Genomic DNA, 25,239 nt, shown 5'->3' with positions numbered 1-25,239 from the left:
TTGTACCAAAATTGGGAGAGCTGTCTCACAGACTTGTCAAACAACAGCCTTACGTTATCTGTAGGATTCTGTGAGTATGGCTATGGCCCAGACACCTCTGTTGCCATCTCTGGGATATGACTGTCACACGGGCAGACAGACCAAGCAGAACTGGCAGCACAGTGGCATACAGTCAGGAGATACTGGATGTAGATTTGCTTGCTGAGTTAGGAGGTTCATTTCCAGACATTTCATCATCTGACGAGGTAACATCTTCAGTGGGCCTCAGGCGAAGCAGTGTACATGATTCCTGCTTTCTATTTATATGTTTGGGGTTCTTTGGGTTGGTGATGTCATTTCCTGTGGTGATGGCATTTCCTGTTCTTTTTCTCAGGAAGTGATAGATGGGATCTACCTCGATGTGTTTCCAGACTTCTTGAAGTTTCACAGCTTCAGGTTAAAGATGGGTAAAGAAACCTCCTGCTGATTACCACATACTGTCCTAATTCGGTTGATGATTCGGTATTGCCTCATGATGAACACTTGAAGGAAGCACGGAGGATGGCTAGGGCTCAAATGTACATTGGACGGTGGATTTCCAAGTCCACCAACAGGAGTGGCTTGGCAGCAGTACTACTGATCAAGCTGGTCAGGTCCTAAAAGACATAGCTGCTAGACTGAGTCTGTGGCAGGTGGTGAGGGATCCAGCAAAAAGGAAAGCCATATTTGACCTCATCCTTACCAATCTGCCAACTGAAGATACATTTGTCCATGGCAGTTTCAGCATGAGCAACCACCACATAGTCCTGGTGGAGACGAAATCCCACTTTCACATTGGGGGATAACTTCCATCATGTTGTGTGGCACGATCTTTGTGCTAAATGGGACAGACTTCAAGACTGGGGTTCATGAGGTATGATGGGCCATCAACACCAGCAAAAAATTGTACTACAGCATAATCTGTAACCTTATGGCCCGGCATATCTCCCACTTAACCATTACCATTAAGTCAGGGGATTGACTCTGGTTCAGTGGAGACTGCAGGAGGGCACGCCAGGAGCAGCATACCTGATGATGCAATTTCTACCTGGTGAAGCCACCAAACAGGACTACTTGCATTCCAAACAGCATAAGCAAGTGACAGACAGAGATAAGTGATTCCACACCAACAGATCAGATCTAAATTTTGCAGTCCTGCCACACCCAGTCATGAATGGTGATGGACAATTAAACAACTCACTGGAGGAGACTCCAAAAATATCCCCATCCTCAATGATGGAAGAGACCAGCACATCAGTGCATAAGGTACGGCTGAAGCATTCACAGCAATCCTCAGTTAGAAGTGCCAAATGGATGATCCATTTTTGCCTTCTCCAGTGGTCCCCAGCATTACAGATATCAGTCTTCAGCCAATTCAATTCACTCCACTTGATATCAAGAAACGTTTGGAAGCACGAGATACTGCAAAGGCTATGGATCCTGACAACATTAGGCAATAGTACTGAAGACTTGTACTCTAGAACTTGCTTTTCTCTTACATGTACAACATTGGCATCTTTCCGCTAATGTGGAAAATTGTCCAAGTGCATCCTGTACAGAACGAAGCAGGCCAAATCCAACCTGGCCAATTACTGCCCCATCAGTCTATTCTCTATCATCAGTAAAGTGATGTAAGGTACCATCAACAATACTGTGAAGCAGCACCTGCTCAGCTATAACCTGCTCAGTAATGTCCAGTTTGGGTTCCAACAGGACCCACTAAACTCCTGACCTCATTACAGCCTTGGTGCGAACATGTACCAAAAAAAAGTCAATTCCAAAGGTGAGGTGAAAGTGAGAGCCCTTGACATCAAGGAAACTGAGCAAAGCTTGAACCATGGGTAATACAGGCAAACTCCAACCAGCAGAGATGGTGGTGAAAGCTGAAGTCAATCATCTCAGTTCCAGAACATCTCTGCTGGAGTTCCTCAGGGTAATGACCTAGGCCTAACTATCTTCAGTTGCTTCAATGATCTTTCCTCCTTCAGTAGGTCAGAAATGGGTATGTTTGCCCATGATTATGCGACATTCAGCATAACTTGCAACTCCTCAGGTACTGAAGCAGTCCATTTTCAAATGCAACAAGCTCTGATTGTAAGTTTCTGCACTGATGTGGAAGGTTCATTTCCATGAAAACGAACCTTCCAGCTCAGCAAACTTAAATCCAGAACCTCAACTTGAGCTACAGATCTTCTCAAAACTCACTAGCAACAAGATCTGGACAATACTTGCTGACAAATGGCAAGTAAAATTTTTATCACACAAAAGCCAGGCTATGGCCATTACCAATGAGTGACAATCTAACCACTGCCCCATGACTGAAGCGACTGGGCTTGTATACCCTCGAGTTTAGAAGACAGAGGGGATCTGATTGAGACGTATAAGATTATGAAAGGATTGGACACTCTGGCAGCAGGAAACATGTTTCCACTGATGGGTGAGTGCCGAACCAGAGGACACAGCTTAAAAAAAAAAAGGGGTAGACCATTTAGGACAGAGATGAGGAGAAACTTCTTCACCCAGAGAGTGGTGACTGTGTGGAATGCTCTGCCCCAGAGGGCAGTGGAGGCCCAGTCTCTGGATTCATTTAAGAAAGAGTTGGATAGAGCTCTCAGAGATAGTGGAATCAAGGGTTATGGAGATAAGGCAGGAACAGGATACTGATTAAGGATGATCAGCCATGATCATATTGAATGGAAGTGCAGGCTCGAAGGGCAGAATGGCCTACTCCTGCACCTATTGTCTATTGACGTTCATTCAATGTTGTCACAATCACTGGGTCCGCCACTGTCAATATCCTGGGGTGTTAACATTGACAGAAACTCATCTGGACTTGCTATATAACACAGTAGCTGCAAGAGCAGGTCAGAGGCTACGAATCTTGCAGCAAATAACTCTCCTCCTGAGTCCCCAAAGCCTGCCTATCATCTGCAAGGCACAAATCAGAGATGTGATAGAATACACCCCATTTGCCTGGATGGGTGCAGTCCAACAATGGTCAAGCAGTTTGATACCATCAAAGACAAAGCAGCCTACTTGACTGGCCCTGCAAACAGACGTTCAGTAATAGTACTGTACTATCTATCTATAAGATAGCCTCTGGATCAAAGTCCTGGAATTACCTGCTCCCCCAAAGGCGTTATGGGTCAACTTAAAGCAGGTGGACTGCTGCAGTACAAGGGCAACCATGGATGGCAATAAATGCTGTCCAGCCAGCAATGCCCAAGTGCCTCAAATCAATGAAAAAGTATGAGTAGGCACAGTTAACACAGATGAAGTTCAGTCAAATCAGTTTGGAAAAGTGTTAACAATCCAATTTGTATTTTCAAAAGACTCACCCAGCAAACTTTATGATCACAGAACCATCCTACCAATTCAAAGATCCTCAGACAGCACCTTCTAAACCCATGGGGAGCAGAATGTTACTAGCCACTTGTCAGCACAGGCCTGGATATTGTCCAGATCTTGCTCCATTTAAACATGGACTGCTTCAGTACTTGGGGAGTCACAAATGCTAATGAACATTAGGGAATCATCAGCAAACATTCTCATCCTTGACATTATGATGGAGAGGTCTGTGATGAAGCAGCTGAAGAGGTTTGGGCCCAAGACACAACCGTGAAACACTACTCCTACAGAGATGGCCTGAAGTTGACATGATTGACTTCCAGCAACCACAATCTCTCATGTGCCAGGCGCGACTCGAACTGGTGAAGAGTTTACCCCGAGTACCCATCAATTCCAGTTTTGTTAAGGCTTCTTGATGCTAAACTCTATCAAATGCAGCCTTGGGCCAAGGGTTGGCATTCTCGTCTCTCCTCTAGAATTCAACTCTTGTCTATGTTTCAACCAAGGCTGTAATGGGGGTCAGGAGCCGAATAGCCCTGGCAGAATCCAAACTGAGCATCACTGAGCAGGTTATTGCTGAGCAGGTACTGCTTGATAGCACAATTAAAGACACCTTCCATACTTTAATGATGGCCGGTAATTGACCAGGTTGGATGGCCCTGCTTTGTTCTGTATAGGACTTACCTGGTGTTACAATATGTCAGTGAGCCCCTCCATTATTTAAACCAAATGGTGAGAAAAGCTTACCTCGCATTGCAATCTGTTAAAATAAGAGTGACAGAGAACTCCTAAATTCCACTATTTAAAGAAAATAAAATCAATTTATTCTTTAACTGTAAAAGTGAACATTAAACAACTAATCACAACACTTCAGCCCCCCATTTCTCTTAACAGCTTATTACCTGCCTCCAACTCATATATCCAGCCAGATGCTCAGATCGTGTCTTTGGGATCCTGAAAGGAGGGGGTGACCAGCCCCAAGTCGTGGTCCACCTAGGTACCAACGACATAGGTAGGAAGAGGGATAGGGCTGTAAGGCAGGATTTCAGGGAGCTAGGGTGGAAGCTGAGAGCTAACACAAACAGTTGTTATTTCTGGTTAGTTACCCGTGCCACGCGATACTGAGGCAAGGAGTAAGGAGAGATATCAGCTAAACACATGGCTACAGGGATGGTGCAAGAGGGAGGGTTTCAGGTACTTGGATAATTAGGGCTCGGTCTGGGGAAGATGAGACCTGCACAAACAGGATGGTCTTCACTTGAAGCAGAGGAGTACTAACATCCTGGGTGGGAAATTTGTTGGTGCTAATCAAATGGGTTTAAACTAGCTCAGCAAGGGGATGGGAATCCGAGGGGTAGATTCAGTGCGCAGGAGGATGAGAGTAGGGAGGGCATGGACAGGATTTCAGGGTCACAGGAATGCGCTGGCAGACAGCAAGCTGGTTTGAAATGTGTCTACTTCAACACCAGAAGTATCCGAACGTAGGTGAGCTTGCAGCATGGATAGGTACCTGGAACTTCCAGGTTGTGGCCATTTTGGAGACATGGATAGAGCAGGGTCAGGAATGGATGTTGCAGGTTCCACGGTTTAGATCTTTCATTAAGATCAGGGAAGGCAATAAAAGAGGAGGTGGTGAGGTTAGTCAAGGACAGTATAATAGTGGCTGAAAGAACTTTTGATGAGGACTCATCGACTGCGGTTGTATGGGCTGAGGTTAGAAACAGGAGAGAAGTTACACAGCTGGGATTTTTTTTATATGCCGCCTCAGAGATCCAGGGAGGTGGAGAAGATTGGCAAAATGATTCTGGCCAAGAGTGAAAGGAACAGGGTGGTCAAAGTAGAATGGATGGCTTTGAGATATGTAGAGAAAAGGTGTTGGAAATTCTGGCAAGGGTGAAAATAGATAAGTCCCCTGGGCCTGATGGCATTTATCCTAGGATTCTCTGGGAAGCAAGGGAGGAGATTGCAGAGCCATTGGCCTTGATTTTTGTGTCCTCTTTGTCGACAGGAGTAGTGCCAGAGGACTGGAGGCTAGCAAACGTGGTTCCCTTGTTCAAGAAGGGGAGTAGGGATAATCCTAGTAACTATAGGCCAGTGAGTCTCACTTCTGTTGTGGGCAAAGTCTTAGAGAGAATTGTAAGGGATAGGATTTATGCACATCTGGATAAGAATGATGTGATCAAGGATAGTCAGCATGGTTTTGTGAAGGGCAGGTCGTGCCTCACAAACCTTATTGAATTCTTTGAGAAGGTGACTAAGGAGGTAGATGAGGGGAAAGCGGTAGATGTGGTATATATGGATTTTAGTAAGGCGTTTGATAAGGTCCCCCATGGTAGGCTACTGCAGAAAATAGAGATATGGCATTGAGGGTGAGTTGGAGGTTTGGATTAGGAATTGGCTCTCTGGAAGAAGACAGAGGGTAGTAGTTGATGGCAAAGGTCCATCTTGGAGTGCCGTCACTAGCGGTGTTCCGCAAGGATCTGTTTTGGGACCATTTCTGTTTGTCATTTTTATAAATGACCTGGAGGAAGGGTTAGAAGGTTGGGTGAGCAAGTTTGCGGATGATACGAAAGTCGGAGGAGTTGTAGACAGTGAGGAAGGATATGGCAGGTTACAGCGGGATATAGAGAAGCTGCAGAGCTGGGCAGAAAGGTGGCAAATGGAGTTCAATGTAGCTAAGTGTGAGGTGATTCACTTTGGTAAGAGTAACAAAAAGATGGGGTACTGGGCTAATGGTCGGATACTTGGTAGTGTGGAAGAGCAGAGGGATCTTGGTGTCCATGTACACAGATCTCTGAAAGTTGCCACCCAGGTAAATAGTGCAGTGAAGAAGGCATATGGCGTACTGGCTTTTATTGGTAGAGGAATTGAGTTCCGGAGTCCTGAGGTCATGCTGCAGTTGTATAAGACTCTGGTGCGGCCGCATCTGGAATATTGTGTGCAGTTTTGGTCGCCATACTATAGGAAGGATGTGGAGGCACTGGAACGGGTGCAGAGGAAGTTTACCAGGATGTTGCCTGGTATGGTAGGAAGATCCTATGAGGAAAGGCTGAGGCACTTGGGGTTGTTTTCATTGGAGAAAAGGTGGTTTAGGGGTGACTTGATAGAGGTGTACAAGATGATTGGGGGTTAGATAGGGTTGACAGTGAGAACCTTTTTCCACGTATGGAGTCAGCTATTACAAGGGGGCATAGCTTTAAATTAAGGGGGGGTAGATATAGGACTGATGTTAGGGGTAGGTTCTTCACTCAGCGAGTCGTAAGTTCATGGAATGCCCTGCCAGTAGCAGTGGTGGACTCTCCCTCTTTATGGGTATTTAAGCGGGCATTGGATAGGTATATGGAGGATAGTGGGTTAGTGTAGGTTAGGTGGGCTTTGATCGGCGCAACATCGAGGGCCAAAGGGCCTGTACTGCGCTGTATTCTTCTATGTTCTATGTTCTATCAGGGGGGACTTTAACTTCCCCAACATTGACTCGAAATGCGATAACTCCAGTAAATTTTTGTCCAATGTGTGTAGAAGGGTATCCTGACATAGTATGTCGTAGGGCCGACAAGAGGGGAAGCCACACTGGATCTGCTGCTTGGTAACGAACTAGGCCAGGTGTTTGATTTAGTGATCGGTGAGCACTTTGGAGAGAGTGACCATAATTCATTTACGTTTAGTTTAGCGATGGAAAGGGATAGGTACATGCTTCAAGACAGGAGTCATCGACGGGGCAAGGACAATTATAATGCGATTAGGCAAGCCTTAGGATGCATACATTGGGGTAGCAAAATACAGGAGATGGCGACAATCGAAATGTGGAGCTGATTTAAGTAACAGATATTGCGTGTCCTTGATAGGTATGTCACTGTCAGGCAGGGAGGAAGTGATAGGGTAATGGAACCCTGGTTTACAACAGAAATTTCATCTCTTGTTAAGCAGAAGAAGGAGGCTTATGTGTTGATGAGGTAAGATGGTTCAGATGAGGCGATGGAGAATTACATATCAGCTACGAAGGATTTTTACAGAGAGAATTGAGAAGAGCAAAAAGAAGACATGAGCAGTCTTTAGCAGGTAGAATAAAGGAGAACCCTAAAGCTTTCTATAGGTATGTGAGGAAGAAAAGGATGATTAGGGCAGAATAGGGCCAGCCAAAGACAAAGACAGAGACATAAGTGGGAAGTTGTGTGTGTGTACCCTGTGGAGATCGGAGAGGTGCTCAACAAGTATTTCTCATCTCATACCCAGAAAAAGGAGAATATTGTCAAGGAGAAGAATGAGATGCGAGATATTAGATTAGAAAGGATTGCAGTTAGCAATGAAGAGGTATTATCAATTCTAGAAGGAATGAAAGTAGAGAAGTACCCTGGGCCAGATAGCACTTATCAGAGGATTCTCTGGGAAGCTAGGGAGGAGATGGCGGAGTCTTTGGCTTTGATCTTTGAGTCGTCATTGTCTACAGGTTTAATACCAGAGGACTGGAGGATTGCAAATGTTGTGCCCTTGTTCAAGAAGGGCAATAGAGAAGACCCAGGTAATTATAGACCAGTGAGGCTTATGTCCATTGTAGGAAAGGTTTTGGAAAGGATTATAAGAGATAGGATTTATAATCATCTAGCAAGCAACAATTTGATTGTAGACCGTTTACATGGTTTCGTCAATGGCAGGTCATGTCTCACAACAGAGTTTTTTGAGAAAATGGCCAAGTATGTAGATGAGGGTAGGACAGTTGTCGTGGTGTACATGGACTTCAGTAAAGCCTTTGATAAGGTTCCACATGGTAGGCTGATGCAGAAAATACAGAGGCATAGGATTGAGGGTAATTTAGCAGTTTAAATTAAAAACTGGCTTTCTGAAAGAAGGCAACATATGGTGGTTGATGGAAAATATTCAGCCGAGAGTCCAGCTACTAGTGGTGTGCCACAAGGATCTGTTTTGGGACCACTGCTGTTTGTCATTTTTATAAATGACTTAAACACTGGCATGGGTGGATGGTTTGTAAGTTTGCAGATGACACTAAAGTCAGTGGAGTAGTGGACAGTGTGGATCAATGTTGCAGGTTGCAGGGGACTTGTATAAACTGCAGAATTGGGCTGAGAGGTGGCAAATGGAGTTCCATGCAGTTAAATGTGAAGTGACTCACCTTGGGAGGAATAACAGGAAGGCAGAATACTGGGTCAATGGAAAGATTCTTGGTGGCGTGGATGTGCAGAGGGATCTTGGTGTCCACACATATAGATCCCTGAAAGTTGCCACCCAGGTTGATAGTGCTGTTAAGAAGGCATACGGTGTGTGTTAGGTTTTACTGGTAGAGGGATTGAGTTCCAGAGCCGTAATATCATGCTGCAACTGTATAAAACCATAGGGCAGCCGCATTTGGAAGACTGCATTCAGTTCTGGTTGCCCCATTACAGGAAGGATGTGAAAGCATTGGAAAAGGAGCAGAGGAGATTTACCAGGATGTTGCATAGTCTGGAGGGAAGGTCTTATGAGAAAAGGCAGAGAGACTTGGGTTTGTTCTCATTGGAAAGATGAAGGCTGAGAGGGGATTTAATAGAGACATACAAGATGGTCAGAGGATTAGATAGGGTAGATAGTGGAAGTCTTTTTCCTAGGATGATGACGTTAGCTTGTACGAGGGAGCATGACTACAAATTGAGGGGGTGTAAAATTTAAGACAGATGCCAGAGCCAGGTTCCTTACTCAGCGTGCTAAGAGCTTGGATTGCCTTGCCTGCCAATATAGTTAACTCAGCCACATTAGAGAGATTTAGACAATCCTTGGATAAGCACATGATGATGATGGGATAGTGTAGGGGGATGAGCTTCACTTAGTTCACAGGTCAGCACAACATCAAGGGTTGAAGGGCCTGTTCAGCGCTGTATTGTTCCATGTTCTAACTCCGTAATAATATACTGTTCCAATCAGACATTTATTAGAATTAAATTGACATAGTTTCAAAACCACACGGTGGTTGTCATCTTCAGTGTCTGTCTTGGAGTCACAGAGATGTACAGAACAGATACAGACGCTTTGGTTCAACTCATCCATGTCGACCAGATATTCCAACCTCATCTCGTCCCACCTGCCAGCACCCGGCCGATCTCTCCAAACTCTTCCTATTCACATACCTATCCAGATGTTTTTTTTAAATGTTGCAATTGTACCAGCCTCCACCACATCCTCTGGCAGCTCATTCCATACACGTACCACCCTCTGCGTGAAAAAGTTACCCTTTAGGTCCCTTTCATATCCTTCACTTCTCACACTAAATCTACACCCTCTAGTGTTGGACTCCCCCAACCCAGGGAAATACCCTGTGTATTTATCCTACCCATGCATCTCATGATTTTATAAACCTCTAAGATCACCCCTTAGCCTCTGACACTTGAGGGAAAACAGCCCTAGCCTATTCAATCTCTCCCTGTAGCTCAAATCCTCCAACCCTGGCAACATCCTTGTAAATCTTTTCTGAACCCTTTCAAGTTTCACAACATCTTTCCGATAGGAAGGAGACCAGAATTGCACGCAATATTCCAACAGTGGCCTAACCAGCGTCCTGTACAGCAGCAACATTACCTCCTAACTCCTGTACTCAATACTCTGACCAATAAAGGAAAGCATACCAAACGCCTTCTTCACTACCCTATCTACTTGCAACTCCACTTTCAAGGAGCTAAGAACCTGCACTCCGAAGGTCTCTTTGTTCAGCAACATCCCTCGGACCTTACCATTAAGTTTACAAGTACTGCTAAGATTTGCAGCACCTCACATTTATCGAAATTAAATTTCATCTGCCACTCCTCAGCCCATTGGCCCATCTGATCAACATCCCATTGTAATCGGAGGTAACCTTCTTCACTGTCCACTACACCTCCAATTTTGGTATCATCTGCAAACTTACGAACTATACCTCCAATGCTCACACCCAAATCATTTACATAAATGATGAAAAGTAGTGGACCCAGCACGTATTCTTGTGGCACTCCACTGGTCACAGGCCACCCTCCAGTCTGGAAAAACAACCTTCCATCACCACCCTCTGTCATCTACCAGTTCTGTATCCAAATGGTTACTTCTCGCTGTAATCCAGAAGATTAACTTTGCTAACCAGTCTCCCATGGGGAACCTTGTCGAATGCCTTACTGAAGTCCACACAGATCATGTCTATTGCTCTGCCCTCTTCATTCCTCTTTGTTACTTCTTCAAAAACACTCAATCAAGTTTGTGAGACATGATTTCCCACGCACAAAGTCATGTTGACTATCCCTAATCAGTCCTTGCCTTTCCAAATACATGTACATCCTGTCCCTCAAGATTCCCTCCAACAACTTGCCCACCACCGAAGTCAGGCTCACTAGTCTATCGTTCGCTGGCACCACATCAGCCAACCTCCAGTCTTCCGGCACCTCTACTGTGACTATCGATGAGACAAATATCTCAGCAAGAGGCCCAGCAATCACTTCCCTAGCTTGCCAAAGTGTACTAGGGTACATCTGATCAGGTTTAGATTAGATGAGATTACTTAGATTAGATGAGATTACTTACAGTGTGGAAACAGGCCCTTCGGCCCAACAAGTCCACACCGCCCCGCCGAAGCGCAACCCACCCATACCCCTACATCTACCCCTTACCTAACACTACGGACAATTTAGCATGGCCAATTCACCTGCCCTGCACATCTTTGGACTGTGGGAGGAAACCGGAGCACCCGGAGGAAACCCACGCAGACACGGGGAGAACGTGCAAACTCCACACAGTCAGTCGCCTGAGGCGGGAATTGAACCCGGGTCTCTGGCGCTGTGAGGCAGCAGTGCTAACCACTGTGCCACCGTGCCACTTTCATGTACTTTCATGCGTTTCAAGATATCCAGCACTTCCTCCTCTGGAAGACAGACATTTTTCAAGATGGTACCATCTAATTTCTGACATTCTGTATTTTCCATGTCCATGTCAGTAAACACTAATGCAAAATACTCCTTTAGTGTCTCCCCCATTTCCTGCAGCTCCAAACAACGGCCGCCTTGCTGATCTTTGAGGGGCCCTATTCTCTCCTCAGTGAGCAAACCTACATCCAGAACCTCAACCTGAGCTGCAAATCTTCTCAAAACTCACTAACCCTTTGGATTCTCTTTAACCCTATTTGCCAAAGCTATCTCATGTCCCCTTTTTGCCCTCCTGATTTCTCTCTGAAGTATACTCATACTGCCTTTATACTCTAAGGATTTACGCAATCTATCCTGTCAATACCTGACATATGCTTCCTTTTTCTTAAACAAACCCTCAATTTCTCCAGTCATCCAACATTCCTTAAACCCATCAGCCTTTCCTTTCACGCTACCAGGAACATACTGTCTCTAGACTCTTAGTACCTCATTTCCGAAGGCTTCCCATCTCCAGCTGTCCCTTTATTGGCGAACATCTGACCCCAATCAGCTTTTCAAAGTTCTTGCCTGATGCCGTCAAAATTAGCCTTCCTCTAATTTAGAGCTTCAACCTTGACATCCGGTCTATCCTTTTCCATCACTATTTTAAAATAAATAGAATTATGGTGCTGGCCTCAAAGTGCTCCCCCACTGACACCTCAATCACCTGCCCTGCCTTATTTCCCAAGTGTAGGTCAAATTTTGCAGCTTCTCTGGTAGATGCATCCATATACTGAATCAGAAAATGTTCTTGTACACACTTAAATTCCTCTCCATCTAAACTCTTAGACTGGGACTGCCACAGTGTTATGTTTGGAAAGTTTAAATCCCCTACCATAACCAACTTATTATTCTTACAGATAACTGAAATATCCTTACAACCGTTTCTCAATTTCCCGCTGACTATTAGGGGGTCTACAGTACAATCCCAATAAGGTGATCATCCCTTTCTTATTGCTCAGTTCTCCCCAAATAACTTCCCTGGCTGTATTCCCAGGATTATCTTCCCTCAGTACAGCTGTAACACGATCAAAAACACCACTCCCCTTTCTCTCCTTCCTGTAGCATTTGTATCGTGGAACATTAAGCTGCCAGTCCTGCACACAAACCCAGCAACACTCTCAAACAAAAACTAACAAACTTAAAAGACCCAGTATATCCCATGGACAAAACCAACGTCATCTACAAAATTCCATGCAAGGACTGCCACAAACACTACGTAGCACAAACAGGAGGAAAGTTAGCCACCAGGATACACGAACACCAGATAGCCACAAAAAGACACAACCCTCTCTCCCTCGTAGCCCTACACACAAAGGAAAAAAGCCACCATTTCGACTGGGACAACTCATCTATCCTGGGACAGGCTAAGCAAAGACATGCCAGAGAATTCCTAGAGGCCGGGCACTTCAACCACGCCGCCATAAAAAAACACATAGATCTAGATACCATCTGTCAACCCCTCAGAAAAAATACAGGAAATGACATCACCACAAACCCCAGGAACCCCATCCAGGCCAAACATATAAAGAGAAAGCAGGAGACAACAGCTTCGCTTCACTTGGAGGTCGCCACTGATGATGTTACCTAGCCAGGTAATGAAACGTCTAGATATCAAACCTACAGCTCAGCAAGCAAACCTAAACTCTGTCCATTCCTGAGTCACATTTCTGTAATTGCTATGATATCCCAATCCCATGTTCCTAACCATGCCCTGAGTTCATCTGCCTTCCCTGTTAGGCCTCCTGCATTGAAATAAATGCAGTTGAATTTATCAGTCCAACCTTTTTCACTGCTTTGTCCCTGCCTGCTTTGACTGTTTGACTCGCTTCTGTTCTCAACTGTACCAGTGTCAGATTGATCTCTTTCCTCACTATCTCCCTGGATCTCACCCCACTACCTTACTACTTTAAACCTTCCTAAGCAGCTCTATCAAATCTTCCTGCTAGTACATTAATCCCTTTCCAATTCAGGTGCAATCTGTCCCTCTTGTACAGGTCACTTCTACCCCAGAAGAGATTCCAATGATTCAAAAATGTGAATCCTTCTCTCATACACCAGCTCCTCAGCCAAGCATTCATTTGCTCTATCCTCCTATTCCTATCCTCATTAGCTTGTAGCAGTGGGAGTAATTCAGATATTACTACTCAAAGACCCCCCTTTTAAATTCCTGCCTAACTCTCTGTATTCTCCTTTCAGAATCTCATCCTTTTCCCTTCCTATGTCGTTGGTTCCAATGTGTACAATGATCACCGCTGGTCCCTCTGCCCTTGGAGAACATTCTGCACCCTCTCTGAGACATCCTTGATCCTGGCCCTATGGGAGGCAACATACCATTCTGATTTTTCACTGCTGACCACAGAAACATGTCTGTGCCTCGGACTAGAGTGTCTTTAATATAATTGATCTCTTGGAGCCCGATGTACCCCTCATTGCATTAGAGCCCGTCTCAATACTAGAAATGTGGCTGCTTGTTCTAGATTCCCCTGAGAATCCATCACCCCCTACATTTTCCAAAAGCAGCATACTTGTTTGAAATGGGGATAGCCACAGAAGACTCCTGTACTACATGCCTACTTCTCTTATCTTTCCTAGAGTTAACTCATCTATCTAACTGTATTTGCGACTTTTCTCCCTTCCTATAATTGCCATCCATCACACCCCCTTGCTCTTGTAAATTCCTTATTGCCTCTATGTGTGTCTCTAACTGATCCATTTGATCAGATAAGACTCGCAACCAATGGCATTTATTGCAGATATAATCCTCAGTAACACAAATTCTCGCTACACTCCCACAGCTGACATATCACTCTACTAAGGGTCAATTTTGCTTCTTCCAATTTATAGACCCAGAAAATAGCACGGTCATATTCCTCGACAGAATACTGCTCCAGGCTAACTTAATACTTATGGCTTATATTTTTAAGTTTAATCAAGAGTCATATCTCAATAAAACATAGTCAAGAAAGAACCCACTCGACTCACTATTGTAGATTTACAGCAAGGCGAGACTGAAAACTAATCTGTTTCTGTGCTGTGACCTCTCCCCAAACAGGTTCCTCCAAGATTAGTTGTGAATTTCACTGTTAAGTTTTCTGAGACGCACTCTGATGTCCAGTGATACATGAATTCAAACAACAAAGGCAGTAACTGCTCAGGTTCACTACTATGTCATGAGTATTGTGGGTTTCTTTCTCTCTCTCCTGCATGGACCTGACTATGTGCAGCCAACTGTCTGTCTCTCTCCCTTTTAAAAGGTGCTATTGTTTTGACTTTTTTTTCTCCCAAGTTCCAAAACAATGCACCAGCATGTAAAACAGTCATTGCTGTTCTTGGAATTTGAGGAAATCACCTCTAACACCTAAAATACCTCAAAAAAAAAGGGGAGCAGCCTGTTACAGCCAGACAGTTTTTTACTGTCCTCCATCTTGGATTACCCAGAATCCTCTTGTGGCTGAAGATCTCCCAGGTTGTCATTGAACACAGAACATAGAAAAGTACAGCACAGAACAGGCCCTTCGGCCAATGATGCTGTGCTGAGGATTACTGCTAATCTAAAATAAAATAACCTAACCCAGGCACCCCTCAATTCAGTGCTGTCCACATGCATGTCCAGCAGTCGCTTAAATGTCCCTAATGACTCTGCATTCCATGCATTCACAACTCTCTGCGTAAAGAACCTTCCTCCTAATACCTTAAAACTATGACTGCTCATGCTGGTCAATCCTGCCCTGGGGAAAAGTCTCTGGCTATTGACTCTATCCATGTTTCATTATCTTGTATACCTCGATCAGGCCACCTCTTTTTCTCCTTCTCTCTAGAGAGAAAAGTCTGAGCTTAGTCAACCTCTCCTCATAAGACATGCCCTCCAGTCCAGTGTCAATGAGAGTAGTGCTGAAAAAGCACAGGACATCAGGCAGCATCCGAGGAGCAGGAAAATAGACGTTTCAGGCAAAAGCCCATCATTCCTGATGAAGGACTTTTGCCCGAATCATCGATTTTCCTGCCCCTCGGATGCTGCCTGACTTGCTGTGCTTTTTCAGCACCACTCTAATCTGCACTCCGATTTCCTGCATTTGCAGTCTTCACTTTTGCCAAGCCCTCCAGCATCTTGGTAAAACTTCTTTGCACCCTCTCCAAAGCCTCCGCATCTTTCCTATAATTGGGCGGTCAGAACTGGACACAATATTCCAAGCGTGGTCTCACTAGAGTCCTGTAGAGCTGCAGCAAAACCTCGCGGCTCTTAAATGCAATCCCCCGTGAATGAAAGCCAAAAGACCATATGCTTTCTTAACAACCTTATCCACTTGGGTGGCAACTTTGAGGGATCTATGCACTTGAACACCAAGATCCCTCTGTTCCTCCACACTGCCAAGAATCCTGTCTTTAATCCTATTTTCAGCATTCGAGTTCGACCTTCCAAAATACATCACTTCACATTTATCCAGGTTGAACTCCATCTGCCATTTCTCAGCCCAGCTCTGCATCCTGTCTATGTCTCGCTGCAGCCTGCAATAGCCCTCGATACGATCGACGACACCTCCAACCTTTGTGTCATCTGCAACTTTACTAACCCACCCCTCAACCTCCTCATCCAAGTCATTTATAAAAACTACAGACAGTAGAGGCCCAAGAACAGAGCTCTGCGGCCCACCACTCACCACTGACCTCCAGGCATAATACTTTCCATCTACAACCACTCACTGCCTTCTGTCAGCCAGCCAATTCTGAATCCAGATAGCCAAATCTCCCTGTATCCCATACTTCCTGACTATATGAATGAGCCTACCATGGGGAACCCTATCAAATGTCTTGCTGAAGTCCATATACACCACATCCACTGCTCGACCTTCGTCTACCTGTCTCGTCACCTCCTCAAAGAACTCAATAAGATTTGAGGCATGACCTGCCCCTCTCAAAGCCATGCTGAGTGCCTTTAATCATGCTATGGTTTTCCAAATAGTCATAAATCCTATCCCACAGATCACCTTCCAAAACCTTGCTGACCACAGACGTAAGACTGACTGGTCTGTAATTGCCAGGGATTTCCCTACTCCCTTTCTTGAAAAGAGGAGCAACATTCACCTCCCTCCAATCCTCTAGTATGACTTCCGTGGAGAGTGAGGAGCCAAAGATCTTTGCCAGTGGCTTAGCAACCTCCTTTCTCACTTCCCGGAGCAGCCTAGGATAAATCTGGTCTGGCCCCGGGGACTTATCAATCTTAATGATTGCCAAAATTCCAGCACATCAACTTCATCAATCTTGATCTATTCAATCCTGTTTCCCATCTCCTCAAAGTTCTCATTCACAACAAGGTCCCTTTCCTGAGTGAAAACCAAAGCAAAACCTCATTTTGGGTTTCCCTTATCTGCTCAGATTCCACCCACAAGTTCCCTATGCTTTCCCTAACCAGCCCTACCTTCTCCCTGATCATTCTCTTATTCCTCCCGTATGAATAAAATGCCTTTGGGTTCTCCCTAATTCGTCTTACCAAGCCTTTTTCATACACCCTCCTAGCTCTCCTCAGTCCATTTCTGAGCTCCTTTCAAGCAAGTCTGTAATCCTCTAAACCTGTACTAGATCCTTGCTTCCTCCACCTTATGTAAGCTGCCTTCTTCCTTTTGACGAGAAGCTCCTCTGTTCTCGTCATCCAAGGCTCCTTAATCTTATCCGTTCTTGCCTTTCTCAGAGGAACAAATTTATGCATCACTCACAACAACTGCTTCTTAAGCAATCTCCACATGTCTGTTGTGCCCTTTCTGTGGAACAATTGCTCCCAATCTCTACTTCCCAACTTCCTGATAGCGTCATAGTTTCCTTTTCCCCAATTAAATATCTTCCCTTGATAACTGCTCCTTTCCCTCTCCAAGGCTATGGTAAATGTGAGGCACTTGTGATCGCTGTCACCAAAATGTACTCCCACTGCGAGGTCTGACACCTGTCCTGGCGTGTTGCCAAGCACCAAATCCAAAATGACCTCTCCCCTCATCAGTCTGTCTACATACTGAGTAAGGAAACCCTCCTGAACACACCTGACAAAAACAGCTCCATCCAAACCATCTGCACTAAGAAAGTTCCAGTCTTATTTCTTTTTACTACGAATATGTTTCATATGAAAAGGTACCTTTGATAGAGAGTGTTTCCTAATTTCTTGGATCGGTATTGATGGCTCTGTCTCCAATTATCAAAACGCCTGCATTTTTGCCTTAATATTCCATAATGGAATTGCTTCTGGGAATCTGGTAGACACCCCGTTATGGTTAGCAAGCACTGATTCCCATATTTAGTTTTCAGGAGAGGACCTACACTAATCAATCATAATCCATGTGATATGTTGTTCAAATGAGGAGTTGGCAAAAAAGGTGCCTGTGGCTTACCTACCATTTGACACGTATGACCACAAGTTTAACCACATCCTTGTGCTGACCAGGCCAATAGAAATGCTTTTGAACCTGAGCCTGAGTCTTTCTCACACCTAGGTGACCTCCTACTGGTAATTTATGTGCTACCTGTAACACTTCCAGTCTCTATGCTTCCGGCAACACAATCTAGAACATAGAAGAATACAGTGCAGTACAGGCCCTTCGGCCCTCGATGTTGCGCCGATCAAAGCCCAGCTAACCTACACTAACCCACTATCCTCCATATACCTATCCAATGTCCGCTTAAGTACCCATAAAGAGGGAGAGTCCACTACTGCTACTGGCAGGGCATTCCATGAACTTACGACTCGCTGAGTGAAGAACCTACCCCTAACATCAGTCCTATATCTACCCCCCCTTAATTTAAAGCTATGCCCCCTTGTAATAGCTGACTCCATACGTGGAAAAAGGTTCTCACTGTCAACCCTATCTAACCCCCTAATCATCATGTACACCTCTATCAAGTCACCCCTAAACCTTCTTTTCTCCAATGAAAACAACCCCAAGTGCCTCAGCCTTTCCTCATAGGATCTTCCTACCATACCAGGCAACATCCTGGTAAACTTCCTCTGCACCCGTTCCAGTGCCTCCACATCCTTCCTATAGTATGGCGACCAAAACTGCACACAATATTCCAGATGCGGCCGCACCAGAGTCTTATACAACTGCAGCATGACCTCAGGACTCCGGAACTCAATTCCTCTACCAATAAAAGCCAGTACGCCATATGCCTTCTTCACTGCACTATTTACCTGGGTGGCAACTTTCAGAGATCTGTGTACATGGACACCAAGATCCCTCTGCTCTTCCACACTACCAAGTATCCGACCATTAGCCCAGTAATCCATCTTTTTATTACTCTTACAAAAGTGAATCACCTCACACTTAGCTACATTGAACTCCATTTGCCACCTTTCTGCCCAGCTCTGCAGCTTCTCTATATCCCGCTGTAACCTGCCATATCCTTCCTCACTGTCTACAACTCCTCCGACTTTCGTATCATCCGCAAACTTGCTCACCCAACCTTCTAACCCTTCCTCCAGGTCATTTATAAAAATGACAAACAGAAATGGTCCCAAAACAGATCCTTGCGGAACACCGCTAGTAACTGCACTCCAAGATGGACCTTTGCCATCAACTACTACCCTCTGTCTTCTTCCAGAGAGCCAATTCCTAATCCAAACCTCCAACTCACCCTCAATGCCATATCTCTGTATTTTCTGCAGTAGCCTACCATGGGGGACCTTATCAAACGCCTTACTAAAATCCATATATACCACATCTACCGCTTTCCCCTCATCTACCTCCTTAGTCACCTTCTCAAAGAATTCAATAAGGTTTGTGAGGCACGACCTGCCCTTCACAAAACCATGCTGACTATCCTTGATCACATCATTCTTATCCAGATGTGCATAAATCCTATCCCTTACAATTCTCTCTAAGACTTTGCCCACAACAGAAGTGAGACTCACTGGCCTATAGTTACTAGGATTATCCCTACTCCCCTTCTTGAACAAGGGAACCACGTTTGCTAGCCTCCAGTCCTCTGGCACTACTCCTGTCGACAAAGAGGACACAAAAATCAAGGCCAATGGCTCTGCAATCTCCTCCCTTGCTTCCCAGAGAATCCTAGGATAAATGCCATCAGGCCCAGGGGACTTATCTATTTTCACCCTTGCCAGAATTTCCAACACCTCTTCTCTACATATCTCAAAGCCATCCATTCTACTTATTCGTGCCTCAGTATTCATATCGACAACAATGTCCTGTTCCTGAGTGAATACTGACGAAAAGTATTCATTCAGTGCCTCCCCAATCTCTTCAGCCTCCACACGCAACTTCCCATTACTATCCTTGATTGGACCTATTCCTACCCAAGTCATTCTTTTATTCCTAAAATCTGGTGCACTTTGGCCCATTTCTCCTCTGCACTAAGCTGCCGTGGTTTCCATTTTTGTCTTAGGATTCTAACTTTAAGATAATAACCCTCAGGAATACATTCTGATTTCTTTTCTGAGTATGCATCAATATATTGTCTTATTCTGTTGTAAGTCCATCAGCCCTTCAGGATCAAACACTTCTGCCAGACTCTCTTCCTGTTCAGGATTTTCCTGCACCATTATATCAAACAGGGTGTCCACTAACTGAATCTAACTCCTTTGTCTTTCTCTTTAGTGTTTGCTTCGTGCTGTGATTTATGATAATGGAATCTTGTTACCACAAAGTCTGGAAAAATTTCAGGGTATTTTTCTCTTAACTCCTCAGTTCCCTGGCCTTCCTTTGGCTTGTCCACAACAAGGGGTGTCACTCTCACCCTGGATCCTGCTAAATTGCTCCCAAGAACACACTGTATTCCTGGAACTGACACTTTGTCAATCACTCCCACCATTACGTCCTCAGTCATGATTTGGCTCTCCAACATGATCTGACACAGGGAAATGTTAAATTTCTGTCCAACTATTCCACAAATTGCCACTATCTCAGGCAACATGTCAGAAAGTGTGCAAATACATTCATCTCTTACAATTAGGGACTGATCAGATCCTGCATCTCTCAAAATTCTAACTTGTTTCCCTTCTTCCCCCTGTTCTTCCACAATAAACTTTATAAAAGACTTCATCTCTGTGGGTAGCGATCAGGCACTAACTCAATACCTAGCCCCTGCCTCGGCTGTGCACTCTCCTGCAGGTCCTCAACTTTTACTGGGGTTTCCTTGACTACTTTCACTAATCTCATTGGCTGAGCATCTTTTACCACGTGACTTTCTTCAATGACCAGAACTGTAACTTTACATGTCCCACCTTACCACAGTGGAAACACCTGAGGCCTTTCACCACCTTTTTACCGTCTTGGGATTCTTTTTCCAGGTGAAAACTAGTAAGAGCAACTATTACCAGTGTGTTCTAGTCTTTGTTTTGTTATGTAGGGTCTCCCCTTCTCCCAATTCCTATCCTTTCCTGGACAAAATTCTTGCCAGAACGTAAACTTGGCCTTCTGCCCCAATGCAAACGGATCCACCATCTCTGCCACTCTTCTCACTTCTTGAACTTTCTTTTCATCCACATGAATCATCTCTGGAACTGAGTTTTTTTAACTCCTCCAGCAGAATAATCTCTCTTTTAGCCTCATAGGTCTTACCTATTTTATTGCCTTTCCTGACTAATTCGCAACTTCTTAAGTTCAAATTCTCTCTCCCTCTTTGCTCAGCTAAGAACCTTCTCTCCCTTTCTTTTTCCCCTCTCTCTCCTAACTCAATTTTCTTCAATTGCAATTTAAGGTTTTCTAACTCTACTGCATTTGTCTCTTTCACTGAGACACCTAATTGCTTAACCAGCTCCATTATAATTTCAGCTTTCCTTTTGTCCCTGATTAACCCAATTCTAACCTATTTGCTAATTCTAAAAGTATGTCCTTCCTTTATAAAAAACTTTCTTGGCAAATTTGGGAAGCATCTTCAAACCCCAGAACCTTATTAGCAACTTTTAAGAGCCACTTCTCACTTTTCACTTAACCAACCACAACTGAAATTAAACAAACTGTTTCGCCTACATTCTCTTTAAAGGTCTAGGACACTAATCGGCAAATGTTTAAATCTGCTGGGTTCTTTCATATCCCACATCTGTCCAAGTCTCAGACTGGATCTGACGAAGCCTGTCCAAATCTATCTAAATCTTGGACCAGAGCCCTCAAACTGTTACAACACGGCGGCGAACCCTTCTGTTAATTAAACCAAACACCCAGTAAAACCCCCTATGCCTCAATCTGTAAAAATAGGAGCGACAGAGAACTTCCAAATTCCAGTATTTATTCTTTAACTCTGAAAGTGAACATTAAACAACAACTATTTACAACTCTAAGCCCCCTTTTCGCTTAACAGCTTATTACCTGTCTGCAACTCTAAACAATATACTGCTCCAGTAAGATACTTACTAAAGTTACATCGACGCAATTTCAAAACCACACAGCAACTATTGTCTTCAGTGTCTATCTCCTTCTCGCTGAAAATCTCCCTGGGTCATCTGCTTTCTTCTTACTATGAATATGTTTCATATGAAAAGGTACCTCTGATAAAGAAAGATTCCTAATTCCTTGGATGTGTGTTGCTGGGAGTTGCTCGGTCTCCAATTTTCGAAATGCCTGCATTTTTATATCCCCAACATCGGATCATCTCATTGGTGCAACATTGGCAAAACAATAAATTCAAACTCGATCGGGTTTTAGTATCCTGAGGCATAATTTTCAAATTGTTGTCAAAACAACATCAACTCCGGTATCTATTTCATAACCAAAATGTTATATATTTTCAATTTTCCAGTACACTGAGACTGTCATCTAGTCATATAGGTTACTTGTAACTTCTCAGTTCATAACAGCATTCACACTCTCTTAAAGGTACAGTACATGCCTTCACCCTCATAACACTCAAATTTCCCACACTGAGTAGATGACAGTATTGCAACTGCATTGGAACAACTTGGCTAGACAAGCAAGTCCTGGAGCTTAAATCAGTGTCACCAACCATTTCTTGATGCCTTAAAATAAATTGAGTTGGCTGAAGACTGGTATCTGGGATGCTGGGAACTACTGGGGGAGGCAGAGATAGCTCATCCACATGGCACTTCTGGCTAAAGATTGTTGCGAATGCTTTAGCTTTATCTTTTGCACTGATGTGCAGTGCTCTTCTATCACTGAAGATGGCAAAAGTTTTGCAGCCTCCCCCTCCAGTGAATTATTTAACTCATGTTGCTTTATACAAAATCCCATGCAAGGACTGCACAAAACACTACTTAGGACAAACAGGAAGACAGTTAACGATCCGCATCCATGAACACCAACTCGCCACAAAACGACACGACCAGCTATCCTTAGTAGCCACACACTCAGATGACAAGCAACATGAGTTTGACTGTGACAACACTACTATTATAGGACAAGCCAAACAGAGAACAGCCAGGGAATTCCTAGAGGCATGGCACTCATCCACAGATTCAATCAATAAGCACATCGACCTGGACCCAATATACCGGCCACTGCAGCAGACAGCTGGAACTGATAACCGGAAGCGGCAGGTACAAATCACTATAAATGCTGGAGGAAATATCACAGAAGCGCTTCACAGGAGGTTCCCAAGCACGGAGAGTGTCACCTAGACAGGGGGCGAAACATCTGCAACACAAATTCCTAGTTCGGCGAATGGGACCTCATTTTCAGGTAAGCTCCTGGCACGCCTTCCTGCACTGTCCATTGAGCTGAAAATGTGTTGCTGGAAAAGCGCAGCAGGTCAGGCAGCATCCAAGGAACAGGAGAATCGATGTTTCGAGCATCAGCCCTTCTTCAGGAACGCCCGGTTCTACCTCCTACCCAAGATCCACAAGCCTGACCATCCTCGCCAACCCATTGTCTCAGCATGCTCCTGCCCTACTGAACTCATTTCTACCTACCTCAACACTGTCCTATCCCCCCTAGTCCAGGAACTCCCCACATATGTTCAAGATACCACCCATGCCCTCCACCTCCTCCAAGACATCCATTTCCCCGGCCCCCAACGCCTCATCTTCACCATGGATATCCAATCCCTCTGCACCTCCATCCGCCATGACCAGGGCCTCCAAGCCCTCAGTTGCTTCCTCTCCCGACGTCCCCAACAGTACCCTTCCACCGACACTCTCATTCGTTTGGCCGAGAGTCAAGGGTCCTTGCCCTTAACAATTTCTCCTTCGAATTCTCCCACTTCCTCCAGACCAAAGGAGTAGCCATGGGCACACGTATGGGGCCCAGCTATGCCCGTCTCTTTGTTGGCTACGTAGAACAGTCCATCTTCCGTAATTACACCGGCACCACTCCCCACCTCTTCCTCCGCTACATTGATGACTGCATTGGCGCCACTTCGTGCTCCCGTGAGGAGATTGAGCAATTCATCAACTTCACCAACATATTCCACCCTGACCTTAAATTTACCTGGACCATCTCTGACACCTCCCTCCCCTTCCTGGACCTCTCCATCTCCATTAATGACATTTTTTACAAACCCACAGACTCTCACAGCTACCTGAATTACACCTCTTCCCACCCTACCACCTGCAAAAATACTATCCCGTTTTCCCAATTCCTCCACCTCCACCGTATCTGCTCCCAGGAGGACCAGTTCCACCACATAACACACCAGATGGCCTCCTTCTTTAGAGACCGCAATTTCCCTTCTCATGTGGTTAAAGATGCCCTACAACGCATCTTGTCCACATCCCGCACCTCCGCTCTCAGACCTCACCACTCCAACCGTAACAAGGACAGAACAGCCCTGGTGCTCACCTTCCACCCTACCAACCTTCGCATAAACCAAATCATCCGCCGACATTTCCGCCACCTCCAAACGGACCCCACCACCAGGGATATATTTCCTTCCCCACCCTTTTCCGCCTTCCACAAAGACCGTTCCTCAGTGACGACCTGGTCAGGTCCACGCCTCCCTACAACCCATTCGTTGTAGAACATAGAAGAATACAGCGCAGTACAGGCCCTTCGGCCCTCGATGTTGCGCCGATCAAAGCCCACCTAACCTACACTAACCCACTATCCTCCATATACCTATCCAATGCCCGCTTAAATACCCATAAAGAGGGAGAGTCCACTACTGCTACTGGCAGGGCATTCCATGAACTGACGACTCGCTGAGTGAAGAACCTACCCCTAACATCAGTCCTATATCTACCCCCCCCTTAATTTAAAGCTATGCCCCCTTGTAATAGCTGACTCCATACGTGGAAAAAGGTTCTCACTGTCAACCCTATCTAACCCCCTAATCATCATGTACACCTCTATCAAATCACCCCTAAACCTTCTTTTCTCCAAAGAAAACAACCCCAAGTGCCTCAGCCTTTCCTCATAGGATCTTCCTACCATACCAGGCAACATCCTGGTAAACTTCCTCTGCACCCGTTCCAGTGCCTCCACATCCTTCCTATAGTATGGCAACCAAAACTGCACACAATATTCCAGATGCGGCCGCACCAGAGTCTTATACAACTGCAGCATGACCTCAGGACTCCGGAACTCAATTCCTCTACCAATAAAGGCCAGTACGCCATATGCCTTCTTCACTGCACTATTTACCTGGGTGGCAACTTTCAGAGATCTGTGTACATGGACACCAAGATCCCTCTGCTCTTCCACACTACCAAGTAGTCTACCATTAGCCCAGTAATCCATCTTTTTATTACTCTTACCAAAGTGAATCACTTCACACTTAGCTATATTGAACTCCATTTGCCACCTTTCTGCCCAGCTCTGCAGCTTCTCTATATCCCGCTGTAACCTGCCATATCCTTCCTCACTGTCTACAACTCCTCCGACTTTCGTATCATCCGCAAACTTGCTCACCCAACCTTCTAACCCTTCCTCCAGGTCATTTATAAAAATGACAAACAGAAATGGTCCCAAAACAGATCCTTGCGGAACACCGCTAGTGACGGCACTCCAAGATGAACCTTTGCCATCAACTACTACCCTCTGTCTTCTTCCAGAGAGCCAATTCCTAATCCAAA

The 25,239-nt window shown here is 45.0% G+C and overlaps 1 protein-coding gene across 17 annotated transcripts in view; it reads right to left on the bottom strand.

The window, feature by feature from the left end:
- Positions 1-25,239, bottom strand: part of pomt2 (protein-O-mannosyltransferase 2) — a 259,016-nt gene that overhangs the window by 130,798 nt on the left and 102,979 nt on the right. The window lies entirely within an intron of this gene.

The sequence above is a fragment of the Chiloscyllium punctatum genome, chromosome 4 (assembly GCF_047496795.1).
Source record: "Chiloscyllium punctatum isolate Juve2018m chromosome 4, sChiPun1.3, whole genome shotgun sequence".
NCBI lineage: Eukaryota > Metazoa > Chordata > Chondrichthyes > Orectolobiformes > Hemiscylliidae > Chiloscyllium > Chiloscyllium punctatum.
This window is presented reverse-complemented; position numbering and strand designations above follow the sequence as displayed.